Below are 10984 nucleotides of genomic sequence, written 5' to 3' on the forward strand. Positions count from 1 at the left end.
CTGCCCTGACGGAGCATCTTGGTGATGCTCTGAGTACCTAATAATGATCTTAGAATGTAAACAGGGCTTCTTGTGATGTTACACAGTTTATACAAAAAAGCATTCTTGTTAACTAATAGTTATTTCATGCCTATAGTCAAAACTTTGGTACACCACTTATAATCAATGATGAAAAGCAAATTTGACCCTTACTTCTTTAGACTATTTATCTTTAAAAGTTATCTTTATAGTCTTTTTTCACTATGTAAGTATAAAGTATTCATTCAGAACCAAGAATAAAGCCTAAATAATTCTACCATAAAATTATTTCTATTGTAGATATTTAATTGTGGATACATAAATATTTTTCAAATAGCTCAGATAAATTGATTTTGCTGATATGGAAAATGGGTTTGTAGCACACTCTAAAAAATGTTTCTTAAAAATACAATATGCATCTTCTTTTTATATTGAGTTAAGAAATTTATTTTTCAAAGATAAGAAATAATATACTCATTTTGGTATGCATTTAGCAACTAATTAGTATTAACAGAGTCAAGTAATTAGGACATTTACTTATGTATATTCACTTTTATCTCACAGAATTTTATAATAGACCAGTACAGCAAATTAAATTCTAAATAAATGTTTACCAAATATGCATAACATTAAATTTTAGTTTTAATATAATTTCTAATTTAAAATATAGATAAAATCACAACTAATCCCAAAATTGCCAAACTGATTACAGAAATCTTGGTTCCCAGGTCAGGGACACTGGGTTTCTGTGGAGGAATAAAACTGGTTGCTTGTGCAATGTTAGAAATGTCTGAAGTGAGATTGAATTCATTGATGGCTTGAATTGCAATATAGCGTTTGGTGCCATTGTTTATTTTAAAAGCTTCTAAAAGCTATTCTGGTTTAAATTCAAAATTTTCTATTGAGCCAGCCTCCTTAGGTATCAGACTATAAATATTCACTAACATAGCATTGTCAAAATCTTCTTGGAGGTCCTGGAGATGCTTACTTATTTTTATAATGTAGCAGTTGTCTGGAAAACAAATAGACATTTCATGTATATTAAAATCACTAGGATGCCATATTGCCGCCATACTGCCTTACATTTAGGGCCCTATCAGAAATGTGCACTAGGTTTTGTTTATAGATATCTCAGATATTATCTGGTTATTCCATCTTTTTTATTTTAAGGACAAATATGTGAAGTTTTATCTAGTTATCTAATTATAAGAAATTTTATTCAAAATTATATAAAATTATGTAACTAAAAAACAGAATCTAGATTTCTTCTTAGAATAGAAATAAAAGAGCTGAATCCACTTTTAAGTTAGAGCAAGGAATACAATAATGTTAAGTTTGGTAAAGACATTTAGTACCCCACATTTATATTATTTCTCAGTAAGTTGAGAGAGGGAGTAAAAGGAGGGGAAAATAAGAGAGCAGATAAATAGAGTGGAAGCCAAAGATGAGGATAAAGAGCAAAAGGAGGCAGGGAGTCTGGAATGTATACTAATTTTAATGTGCTCAGGAGCTAGGCAGGCTTTGAGTACCACCTTAATTCTACTACTTTCCAGCTGTGTAACTAAGAAAGGTTTATTTAACCATTTTTTACCTTCAATTTTCTTATCTATAAAATATTCAGTCTTTCAGAATGCAATATTGCAATGCATTCTTCCTTCTTTTAGTTTGTATAATCAGCCTGAGGGACATTTATTATGAACCCAATCTTGAACTGAAGGGTTGGTCTTGACTGAATGGTAGTTAGAACTAAACATTTGGCCAGGTAATTTCATTTGAGATTTTTCCAGTGGAAGTATTGGGATTTTTGAAATTCTGCTTTATATTTAAGGGTCATAACATAGAAAAATAGTGTATTTCAGAAGCTGTATGATGAGTTTTCCACATTGTAGTAGAAAATAGCTCTTCATGATTATTCTATATTTTCTTTGGCTTTAGAATGATTTTTTTCCATATATAATGATGATAAAAAGAAATAAATACAACTTTGAAAAAATCTATATAGGAAACATAAGACTAAAAATCATCTTTTCTATTGAGAATATACAATGAGGGGCTTATTGTAACCCAGGACAAAGAGTACTAAATGTGTGGCTTTTAAGCACTGACAACCCCTGAGATATTGTCTATATTGATGATGCATATAGTAGTTTTGACTTTTCCATCTTTAAGGGAAAATTGCAAGAGTGGCTTTATCTCATGAGAACCTACTAGTGTAGTACAATAGATGAATGTGGTAGGCATTCAGTACATACTAATAAAACTCAGTTAAATTTAAAGCAAAGATAAAAGTAATTAAATTCTGGAATGAGAGCAATTTATTGTAAGAAAATTTGAATGAATGAGATATTTTGGCCTTGAACTTTATTCAAACTTTATGGCCAAATCTCTCAAACTAGTTGAGGTTTGCCTGTGATCCTCTCTCTTTGTGGGATATTTTCAGTTAACTTGGCTAACTTCTCTCATTCTTCAAGTCTTAGGTCAGACATAAACTTCCTTGGGAAGCCTTTTAAGATATATCCTGTGGTTCTAACTCACAACCAGGAATTTGTGGCCTTCCAATGTGTTACCATTTCATCCTGTGCTTATAATAGCATATCTCTTATCACATTCTGTAAAATCATGTTTACTTGCATAAATGTCTTCTGTACTCTACTGAATGCTGGAAGTAGGGATTGTTTCTTAGTAACCTACTATGTTTGAAAATTCAAAGTCAATGAATGAATGAAATTGTGCAAGTACAGAAATATTTAGAAAAAAAGTTTCCTTGTTAGGGAAAAAAGAATACAACAGAAAGCTATTGACAATCTTCTCAAAGTAATTTCTAGGATGGTTCATATAGTGAGAAGCAGTTGGACCCAATAGAATCTGACAAGAGTGGGTTAGACTTATAAATTATTAAATATAGAAATAATTTGGAACAATTAATAATCTCTTAAAGCTTCAGTTTTTACCTGAAAAATAGATGAATAATGGCCCTTAGTAGACCCTCCACACATGTTATTTATAAATAGGACATTAGAAAATTCTTAGCTAATGAAAGCCAAAGGAATTTCTTTTAGTATTTTTATTTTATTTTATTTTTTTATAGTTATATGCTTTATTTTTTGTGTAGGTAAATTGTCCTACAGCTAGGGTCAAGTTAAACTTGAGTGTGCATCAGTATCACTCAGAGGTTTTTCAGATCACAATTTATGGGGCCTGTCCCAGGGTGTCTAAGAAAATCTAAGATGGAGCCCAGGAATTTTCATTTGTAAGAATTTCCTTACAAATGAAAGGTACTAATCAAAGGTACAAATGGAGGTACTAATGCTGCCAATCTGAGGACTGCACTTTGAGAATCTCTTTTAATACTTTTAAAATGTAATATCAAACTTCCTTCCTTTATCAAGGACATTGCCAGGGTCAGTCCATGAGAGTTGAATATGATCTTCTTCCAGGTTAGCTTTGAGGTCTATAATTTTACTGGGTGGGAACACCTGAGTGTGATTATCATCAGGAGGAACTCCTGATATAGTAAATGACTCTCCAGAGGTTTGTCTGCTGAAGTCTTCTACTTCAGCTTCTGCTGTGTCCTCTTTGACTTCAGGTCTGGGTGGGTTCAGTATAATTTGACCTAACAAAAAGGGAATTCTGTGACATACTGCCATATGATCTGTTGCTGTTTTAATATTGACAATGTATAAGATGGTCACAGAACTGTCATACTGCCATATATATTTTTATCTTGTAATCTCCCTTGGAGTTATAGAGGATTAATATTGATTGAAAGCAGACATTGAAAAAGTAATAGCTTTCAATGAGAAAAAGCTTGTTTTATTGATGTCATGTTAAAGTTGGTGAGAGACATTGTGCAATGAGAACTATCTTTTAACCTGTCTTTACTACTTGACAGTAAATTCTTTGAGGACAAGGACAGTGCCTTATTTACTACTTTTGTAGCTCTAGCATCTAGCATAATGCTTCCCACATAGGAGATGCTCAGCAAATTTTTTTCAATCTAAATGAAAGGAACTGAGGGTTATGTAAACAGAACATGTTGGAAGCATATCCCAATGCTAGGTCTATTACACAAACATGGTTTTAAAACATGCAGATGATTTTATAACTATTACTTAGGTTTTCCATAGTACATTATATTTTCAATATTTGACACATGTAATTTACCTTAACAAAGGATACATTTCTATTTTAAGTTCACTTACCATTTTCTGTGTAGCCTGGTATATACAGAGCTTGGTTCTGTTGTCTTAAACTTATTCTTGCCGTGTTTTTTCTTGCTCGGCACACGTACTTTTAAACTGTATCTACCATTTTCATGGTATTCTGTAAAATATCTTGAGTAGATATTTTATAGTTATTTTTTATAGTATCAGCACCTTGATATTGAAATGCAATAATTAGCCATTCAAAAGAGTAAAAATGACAATCCCAACTGTTCACGAGTATTAGTGGTAGCAACCAGTTTAGGAGTAAGTACGGAACAGTGTTCTAAGTACCTGAACCTTGGAATCACACTGCTTGGGTTCAAAGCCTGGTTTGGCCACTTGCTGACCCTTGACTTTGGAAAAGAACAATTCATAGTAAGTATTCAATTAACATTAACTATTACTATTTCATAAAGAAATCTTAACAAAATAAGGAAAATATAACTAAATTGGAGAAAGAATATGCAAAACAATGACACTAATGAAAATAGAGAAAAATTCTACTATTAAATTCCACTGGAAAAGTAAAACTACACATAAAATTTAAAGAAGATAAATGTGCTTGTGTCCATGTCTAGTCATGGTAACGGAGTAAAACATCTTAAAATCATTAAAATTAAATTTAATTCACTTGAAAATACAATTCATTAGCATACACAGGAAACATTGAGTTCTAAGTGACGTGACTCAAGTAGAATTTTAAGCTCAGTGCAAGTTGATGCAGGTTCTTATTACCTGCACCATTGTCCCAGAGTTCCAAAATTACCTGATGACCACCTTCAGATTCTATAATGGCTGTTACATTGGCTCCCCGAACAGGCAGAAACCCTTGACTGACTCATGCATAAACAATTATTGCACGAGGCTGCTGTGCTGTTTTTTTACTCACGCAAGCAGTTGCAATTACTGGGAGTGTGGTAGGGCTTCTTGCTCGAGTAGTCACGGAGAGTGACACGATTGTTTAGAAGGTTGTACATCCAAGTACCTGTCCAAAAAAAAACTCTATTTGAGAGATTTTGTAATATTTCCCTACTCTATTTGGAATACAAAATTCTTTAGAAATTTAGCAAAGTGATAGTAATCATTTTAATACATGATTTTATAAGGTAGTAAATAGTGTGGATATGAATCCCTAATTACTTTATTGGCTTCCTTTTTATGACAGATGATCTGTCACTGTTTTAATATTGACAATGTATAAAAGGTTATCTGTATTTTTCTCAAAAATGATTGAAAAATCATGAAAAAAATGAAAGAATATTCTTACCTCTGCAATACCTGGTATTCGAAGATGGGCAGATCGAATATTTAGTTTATCTTCTTTGAAACTGGGGTTTTATATTTCCTTTTGGGTCTCGGAGAACAATGTTTGGCTTTTGTATTGTCCAAGTGACAACAAAGAAAGTGTCATTTCCAATTGTACTATCCACAGGCACTGTACCATTTATCCATTCCTTTCCTATAACAGTCAAGGCTTTGCTTTCTAACTGTTACATAAAAACAACACACAAAACTGATTTGTTATTATAGTTAATAGAATTTCAAAGTTTGGTCAGTTCAGAGGAATTCTAAATTTATTTTGAAGGTTTCAATGAAAATAAGGATTATTTTAGAAAAGTTTGCAAATAAAAGGCATTTATAATTATAAAGAGTGGAAGAATCAAAAGAAAAAGTGGCTGAATTTGCAGAAAAGTAAATTCATTAAGGATGTGTTCCCTCTTCATACCTAAAATGTTTTTAGGCAAAAGAGTTTCTTATCAGAGGAAGAAATTACTTTTTAGTATGATAGACATTTGTTACAAAGTGAAAAGGCAAATATTTTTGACATACCAACCTAAATAGCCTGATGAGTGATGTTGCCAGTTCTTGATGAAATTCTACTAAAAACATCAATAAGGCCATTTATGTCTTTTTCATGGGCAAGCAACTGAAGTTCTCCTAAAATGAAATTTTATTTAATTTTGTATGCTAATAAAAAATGGCAAATCATATTCTTATTATGCTCTTATTAATATACTTTAAAATATATTTTAAAATTTCATTTTAAACATAAAAAATTACTTTCCCAGAGCCTTAGGAACTTTTAGCATATCAGTGACCATGATATAATCCTATAAGAAATAAAACCTTGCTTAAAATAAGTTAGAATGAAGAAAATTTAAGGGATGGACCAAATTTTATTTATCTATTTATTTATTTATTTCAATAGTTTATTTTTTATTATACTTTTTTCTATTCCATTTCTCCCCCTTATACCTCTTCCACCTCCACCACCCCCTTCCCTCCTGCAATCACCACACTGTTGTCCGTGTCTGTGAGTTCTTTTTCTCTTTTGCTGGAAAAATATTGTTTTTAATCAATCATTAGATGTAAGTGCCTTCCACATTGGTAAAGCCAATCTAATCACTGAAAAATATTGTAAGGATGAAATTTATGACAATTTTTTGAACCAGTAGCTTATTTTTCAGTTGTGTCTTAGATATACCAAAACCATTAGAGAATGACAAATTAAACTCAAGTAATAATTAAATACAGAACATAAATAATATAGGAGTTAGTGCAGAGGGACATTACTCAGGTGTGAGGAGATGGAAAAGAATGGGCTGCAGAGGGCAAGAACTGGTAATCAGGACTCGAACCATAACCTTGTACCCTCTAAGTTTCCATTTCTTCCTCTGTGAAATAGGGCTATCTGAATCTTTGCTGTAGGATGGAGAAGGATAGATACTGAGGAAGAATTTGGGAACTGCAGTTGAGTAAGTCATCAGGAGCCATTTGGAAAAAAGTTTCAGTTTGGAAGTATTGGTAGAAAGTGGTGAGAAGTGAATAAAGATAATAAACGTTGACTAATATTAGAAGTCAATATAGGTAGAAACAGAGAGAAGTGAGGTATTTAAAAGGAAAGATATTAATTTGAAAAACAAGGACAAGGAAGTAATAAAGGTTAAATTGTAGGACAGGAAAAATTCGAATAGTTGTATTGTTTAAAGAGAAAGAGCCCATGGAATGGAAGAGACTGAAATGTATTGTCTTGTCTATTCAAACTATGTTCCAAAGGCATGCCTGTCATTCTTGACAGGGTCTCCAGTTCTTTGGCAGCAGAAGGTCCCAGAGCAATGGTGTGGATGATTGTCCCACTTTACTTCACCTCTTCAAAGCATGAGCTTATTTCATTACCTTCCCCATCTGTTAGTAATATGATTTTCAGAACCAGAAGTACTCTGGTTACTTTGGATAATTGCCTGATACTGAAAAACCAAACTATTTATTATAGAATATCATATCTAAATAAATTCAAACTAAGAATAAACTTGTTCTTTAGTCTTAGAGAAGTCTTTAGACCAATGCATCAGAGTAGGCAACAAGAAACTTTTTTGCATTGTCATTCCAGACTGAGTTGGCATGGAAATGAGTGTAATGTACAACAGTCTTGTAGGCTTTCAAAGATAGGGTATTAACAGTTCTATTCCTTTCAAATATACTCAAACTACTGAAGCAAGGGAGAATAAAATGCTTAGAAAAATGGCTAGCATGTAGTAAGTATTCAGTGGATGTTAGCTATTATCATCCCAGGAGATTCTTGGAGCAGAGGTGTATGCCCTAGGCAGTATAAGAAGGCTGCCAACTAGATGGCATTTGCAAATGTGCAAGATGTGCAAGGTTAAGTGATGTGAAGTGTTCCTTTTAAGCATTTTAGTTGACCATTGAAGAATCTCTTTATTTGCTGGAAAAAACATTGACCTGCTAGAAAGAAGGGAGTTCATAAATTTTTCAAGTATTGCTTTTTTTCTGTCTTTTCCTGACTTCTACAAACAGTATTAACTAAGATCTTTAGTCAAACAAATTGAGGGTAAATTCCATCTCGGCCATTTGCTGAATGGAATATAGCTAGTATTTAGTCAGTCTTTCTCTGTCTGATACATAATAGAGTTCTAGAAATAGCTCTGTGTAGTGATTAACTTTTTGGACTTTGGAGTGAGAAAGACCAGGTTTTGAATCCTAGGCTTGCCAATTACTGACTATATGATCTTGAGAATGATATTTAACTACCCTGAACCTTAGTTTCCATACATGTAAAGTGAGCATAGTAATAGTACCTAACTAAAAAAGGAATGGGAAGGATAAGATCATGCATGTAAGTCATTTAACATAGTTAATAATGTGTATGCTCAATAAATTTTAGTTATTATTATAATGACTATGTAAGTAAAGTGCTTATATATTTATATGATTTCATTATATAAGTAATTGAGAGATATTTATAGCTTTGAATATGATTTGATAAAATCTATTCAGCAATAGACTCTGTGGTCAAAATATTAGATATATATCAAAATATATGAGGAAAAACATGTGTGAACCAAGATGTGCAAACATCATGACACATTTCCAATATACAGTATTATCATATTTTAGAAGTGAATAAACATAGTATATATGTAATAAGAATTATAGTTATTATAATAGCAATTCTTTCTTGAGCACTTACCTTACACAATTCTCATCATTTTAAAAATTTTTTCCTCTTTTGCTCAATCCCTCCACCATCTCCACTTCCTCAGCTGTAATTCTCACAATTAAATGAGATAGGTACTATTATTTTCCATATTTCCTTGGTTAAGAGAGCTGAGAGATTCTGTGTTGAGCAATTTACACAAGGTTATGTAGCTAATAAATAACAGAGCCAGAATCGTAAGTTTGCCCAGATCCAGAGCTTGTGTGCCTGCTTGAATTAATATGCTTTACAACAAAAAGACATCATGAAGAAAGCTAAGAAATAGTATTAATTAGTGTTCTGGATAAGAGTAACAATCTCTGTATTTTAGCTGAGGCAATGAAGTGATCAGTAAAGGAAAGCAGTTTACTATTTTTGTGACTTAAATATTAACAATAAGTAGGTTTAAATATAAGCTAATTTTAGATTGGAAGAGTCATTAGATGAGACCAGAGGCTCTAAAGTCTCTCCCTGTTTTTGATTTCACAATTTTATTTTGTTAAACTTCCACCTGTGTGTCTTGGGTTTGATACTGTACTGCTTGAGGAAATACCTCTGTCTTTGAGATTGTTAAATATCAATACAACTTGATAAACTGGGTTTTCTTTATCTCATAACAAATAAATATTACTAATTTTTTCTTTACTAATCCCCTGAATAGCATTATTTCTACTCACAGAAATTCAGACTGTGGGAGAGATAAAGAAATGGGGAGCCCTCAATAAAATCATGATGATTATACAGATACTGGATTTTTCCTCCCTTACTCAACCACTTCCCAATGCAACACAGAGAGGCTCCAGCTTTAAACAACAGATGTAGGAGAGTCTTTTTAAAAAATATTATTTAAAATCTAAAAAAGGGGGGGTAGAAATGGGAGGGAGGTGGGGAGGGATGGGTGGGTGGGCTGGGATGGGAGTAAAAGGTAGAAAACTATACTTGAACAACAATTAAGATAAATTTTTAAAAAGTTACTTAAATGAAAGACCTGTAAGCTGTTGACCATTGTTCAAAGGTGGTTGGACAAACTTAAAAGTAATGTTACATGACAAATGACATTTAGAAAAACATTTTTAAAATTTTACCTGGTTGAGTCCTTTGCAAATTGAAGTTCCACCATCAGCTACTTGAGGCAAATTTGCAGTGATATTTTGGTAAGCATTCTTATCAGCTATTTTTATAAGATTATTTTGGATTGTAGCCAAACTATCAAATGTGACCATCCCAACCAATGATCCCATTTCAATGATTTGAATCAGGTATAGTTCTCCTGCTTGATTCATTAGTAAGAGACAGTCTCTCTGTAAGAAAAAGATGTTTGAACAATTCCTGAGTCTTCTCAAACCTTGACATATTGGTGAAAGAATATTGTTTATGGGCCAGAGATCATGATAATAATTGATTACTGTATTTTAGAATTTAATGTCTTCATTTTACTAGAAATAAGTAACAGTAAAAAAAAATTTAGAAGTCAGGCATGTTCTACTTGGAAAAGCCTTAAAAATATACACCTTTTTTAAAAACATATTTTACTGATTATGCTATTACAGTTGTATCATTTTCCCCCTTCACTCCCCTCCACTCTGCCCACCCCCTCCCACCCACATTCCCCCCCTTTAGTTCATGTCCATGTGTCATAAGTTCTTTAGCTTCTACATTTCCCATACTATTCTTGCCCTCCCCCTGTCTATTTTCTACCTACCGTCTATGCTACTTATTCTCCATACCTTTTTTCCTTCTCTCCTCCTCCTACTCCCCTGTTGCTAGCCCTCCATGTGATCTCCATTTCTGTGGTTCTGTTCCTGTTCTAGTTGTTTGCTTAGTTTGCTTTTGTTTTATCTGTGGTTGTTAATAACTGTGAGTGTGATGTCTTTTTTTACTGTCCATATTTTTTATCTTCTTTTTCTTAGATAAGTCCCTTTAACATTTCATATAATAAGGGCTTGGTGATGATGAACTCCTTTAACTTGGCCTTATCTGAAAAGCACTTGATCTGCCCTTCCATTCCAAATGAAAGCTTAGCTGGATAGAGCAATCTTAAATGTAGTTCCTTGCCTTTCATGACTTGGAATACTTCTTTCCAGCCCCTTTTTGCCTGCAAGGTCTCTGTTGAGAAATCAGCTGACAGTCTGATGGGAACTCCTTTGTAGGTGACTGTCTCCTTATCTCTTGCTGCTTCTAGAATTCTCTTCTTCATTTTTACCTTGGCTAATGTAATTATGATGTGCCTTGGAGTGTTTCTCCTTGGGTCCAACTTCTTTGGGAT

General features: G+C 32.9%; 1 pseudogene; it reads right to left on the reverse strand.

Annotated features, from left to right (window-relative positions):
* Nucleotides 1–677: 677 nt before the first annotated feature.
* On the reverse strand, nt 678–10001 carry LOC123816511 (annotated as a pseudogene).
* Nucleotides 10002–10984: the final 983 nt, after the last annotated feature.

The sequence above is a fragment of the Phyllostomus hastatus genome, unplaced genomic scaffold (assembly GCF_019186645.2).
Source record: "Phyllostomus hastatus isolate PE091 unplaced genomic scaffold, TTU_PhHast_1.1 phas_contig_209, whole genome shotgun sequence".
Lineage (NCBI taxonomy): Eukaryota > Metazoa > Chordata > Mammalia > Chiroptera > Phyllostomidae > Phyllostomus > Phyllostomus hastatus.